Genomic DNA, 4,197 nt, shown 5'->3' with positions numbered 1-4,197 from the left:
TGTAAGCCTAGTATTTATTCTATCGGTCTCTTTTGCCGAACCGCTATATTACGGGGACGTAAACACACTAGCATCGGTTGTCAAGCGATATTAGGTGGGGGGGGGGTTCAAACACAGCCACACAAACATACACACAACACACACACACACACACACACACATACACGCATATATATTTATACGACGAGCTTCTTTGTTTCTGTCTACGAAATCCAGTCACAAGGCTTTGGTCGGCCCGAGGCTATAGAAGAAGACACTTGCCCAAGGTGCCACGCAGTGGGACTGAACCCGGAACCATGTGGTTGGTAAGGAAGCTACGTTACCACACAACCACTCCTGCGCCTACAGTGTATAAAAATTAATGAAATTAACAACTAAATACTAGAAAATTATAAAAATAACTATCACACTCTGTTGCAATAAGTAATGTGTCAATTATGTTAATAAGTTATTTAATTATAAAAGCGATAGAATTCTGCGAGAGAATTGAATGTTGGATGTCTTTGAATGAGACTGAAGAATCTAAAACATTTTGCGAGTTATTCAACTTGCTGCAGTTTGAAGAATCACGTGAACCGTTTTAGTGTTTGTTAATTGGTTCAATTAGGGAATGAGGTTGTTTTAAAAGTGATGATTAATTAAAGAGTGGGGAATGTAAGTGAAGCAGCCGGAATCGTTAGCGCGCCGGGAAAAATGCTTTGCGGCTTTTCGTCCGTTTTTACGTTCTGAGTTCAAATTCCGCCGAGGTCGACTTTCCCTTTCATCCTTTCGGGGTCGATAAAATAAGTACCAGTTGTAATTGACTCATCCCCACCCCCAAAATTGTTGCCCTTGTGGAAAAATTATTATTATTATTATTATTATTATTCTTGTTTGTGTGCGCGCGTGTTTTTGTGTCTGTGTTTGTTCCCATCATCGCTTGACAACTGGTGTTGGTATGTTTACGTTCCCGTAACTTAGCGGTTCGGCTAAAGAATGGATAGAATAAGTACCAGGATTTACAATAATAATAATAATAATAATAATAATGATATTAATAATCAGTCCTGTGTTCGATTCATTTGACTAAAAATTCTTCAACGCAGTGCACCAGCATGGCCGCAGTCTAATGACTGAAACAAGTTAAAGATAAAAGATAGAAACTTAAGAGAACAACGCCATAGACACCGGAAGTGAACTCTGCAAGAAATATTTACTTCCGAATGGCTTTCCATAACATAGTGCCAAAGATCGCAACATCGCCATCAAGATGCAAGACCAGCTCTTCAATAGCCCCTTTCCCAAAAGCCTGAGAGATCTTTATGGGGTGGATGTAGGTGTCTTCAAAATAAAACTGGACCTCCCCTGTCAAGTGTTCTGGATGGAACTATCACGCGGCACGAAACACATTTGAGGGCAGCTGCATCAAACTCCCTCATTTACCAAAACGCCACATATCAGAGGAGGTTTCAAGTGGTGAAAGTGTAGCAAGGTTAATGGCGGTGCTCCAGTATGGCCGCAACTTCCGAGCTCAGAGTTGTAGGATTAGTGCAGTGGTTCCCAAAATGGAGGGTACTGCCCCGCCTCTGTGGGCGGCGGGAAGATCAAGAGGGGCGTTGAAGAAAAGTGGGACAATAATAGGGTGACCAAAAGGACCCCCCCCCCAAATAATGGGTACATAATAATTAGGTTAAGTTCTATATGTGAAATACTGTTGTTTTGAATTTGCCGCAGAAAGTGGTCCATGTTTGTGGTGCTGAGTGTGGTGGTGGTGGTGGTGGTGGGCACTAGAAATGTGGCATGAGTGTGAAGGGGGCACAACCTGAAAAATTTGGGAACTAGTGGATTAGTGTACTAAAACCAAAAACTTGATAGAGTAATGAAGGGCCATCCCGGGTGGCACACATTCTAGCTACACTAGTGATAGTATGATAAATTTAATGAAGGCGCGTGGCCTAGTGGTAAGGGTGTACCACTCATGATCTAGTGATCGTGGGTTCGATTTCCAGACCGAGCGGTACAATGTGTTCTTGAGCAAAACACTCCATTTCAGCGTTGCTCCGGTCCATTCAGCTGTCAAAGAGTAACCTACGATGGAATAGCCTTCCGACAGGGGGAATGTTGACCTGGTCACCCGGCCAGCGAACTGCAGCTTTCGAAAGCTAAAATGAGGCAAAGCTTATTTGTGACCAGCGATGTATAACAATATTCAATAGTCCGGTCGATCACGTGATCACGTGATGATAGATTTAATACTCTCATTTTTAAATAATATTGGCCTTCAGCTAATATTACTTGTATGCGTTTTTTGTTTTTGTTACTGCATATCCGAAATAAATTATTAAATATCTGAGGGGAATTATTGTTAATTATAATATCTTGAACTAATAACTTCAACTTTCTTGATAAATATTTTTTAACAGATATTTACAGCTAGAGAGGGGGAAAAAAAAAAGAACAAAGAAAAGAACCTAAAAATGCTCAGATTCAAATATTTTTTCTTTTCGTTTCTAAAGATGAAATTAATAGTCTGAAAAACGATAATCCTCCTGAAAGAATTTTGTCTTTTTAATGATATCGAGATTCAAATCCACAAAGCTATTATATTTTGGATATACGATGCGTCACGAGTCGTTGCCTTCGACCATCGTAAGTGTGGAGGGGGGAGAAGGTAAGAGAGGCCGTCAATGACATTTGTAGGCAGACGACATAAAAGAATGAATCGGAAACAGGAGCCTGATTGATTGTATTCATGCAGCGCAACGCACCGTGAACTGGAAAGTCTACCATATTTGTATGTCTGGACACAAGGTGGCGGACCTGGCGGCGGACCTGGCGGATTGTGATAAAATGCTTTCCATTGATTTTATTTTAGGGTCGACATCTCATTTCAAAAGAATGTTAGCTGTTAGGCTTAAATCTTTTTATACCAACGAATTCACTTTCTCTTGTGTTCATTCTGCAATTCATCCACTTATGTTTCATTAAATATGAAGTTGTATTTACGCTGAAGAGTATCAATAAAGCGAAACATGTCTCAGTTGCCCCCCTCCCCTCATAGTTTGGAAAGGATTCCACCGAGATCGACTTTGCCTTTCATCCTTCCGGGGTCCATAACATAAGATACTAGTGATACACTGGTGTCGATCTAATCGACTTACCCTCTCCTCTGAAATTGCTGGCCTTGTACCAAATTTTGAAACCAATGCAATCACGTGTATCTTTAATTCTTTTCCTTGTTTCAATCATTGGACTGCAGCCATGCTAGGGCACTCCCTTGAAAGATTTAGTCATTCAAATGCACCCAGCTACTTAATTGTATGTCAGGAACTTTTTGCTGATCTGTCAAATCACGAGGATATAAACAAACTAACACTGGTTACTTAAGAGACAGACTCAAGCACAACAATGCACCCACACCGATACATATGTATCTGTGTGATTGTGCGTATGTATATACTTCAGTCTTCCATATATAGTTTTCCACCCCCTTACAAAATTCAATTCCAAGGTATTGATGGTCAGTCGATACTTATAGTAAAAAACTACTTACTCGAGGTACTGCGTGGCGGTAAAGTGGCCAACCACACAACTATGCTTGCCGAATATTATTTTCCTTTACTGTATATCTCAATATAGTTTGTAAATATTGAACAAGATTTTATGAATTAATTTTTGTTCTGTTGTTCAAAAGCTCGTTTTCTAACTACGTACTTTCGGGTTGTTTCCCACTGTACTATACCTTAGATAAATGACTTTCACAACACCCCTCGTAAAGTCTCGTGTAATATCACGCAGCCACATCCCAAATGGAGACGGATTACCGACATTTTTAAGTGGGACGTTTGATAATTGTAATGTATCGCATGAAACTAAAGGTAGGTCCATAAATAAAGAATATATACATATATATATCGAGGGTTTGAGAGGTATTAATGTCAAGAAGCCCCAAAGGTGTCAGGTAATGCTATCGGACAGACGATAGTTAAGCTCCAGTTTCAGTAATAAGGAGTCCAACGTAGGTCGTGTTGCATGCGTATATATAAAAAATTAACAGAATGAGATACAAAATCCAGGCTGTGAATAGTTTTCAGAACATTTATAAAGAGCATTGATAAATATTCTGAAAACTATTCCAACCTTGGATTTTTAAAATCTCATTCTGTTAATTTTACACACACACACACACACACACACACACACACACACACACACACA

This window comes from Octopus bimaculoides, chromosome 2 (genome assembly GCF_001194135.2).
Source record: "Octopus bimaculoides isolate UCB-OBI-ISO-001 chromosome 2, ASM119413v2, whole genome shotgun sequence".
NCBI lineage: Eukaryota > Metazoa > Mollusca > Cephalopoda > Octopoda > Octopodidae > Octopus > Octopus bimaculoides.
Note: the sequence above shows the minus strand (reverse complement) of the source record.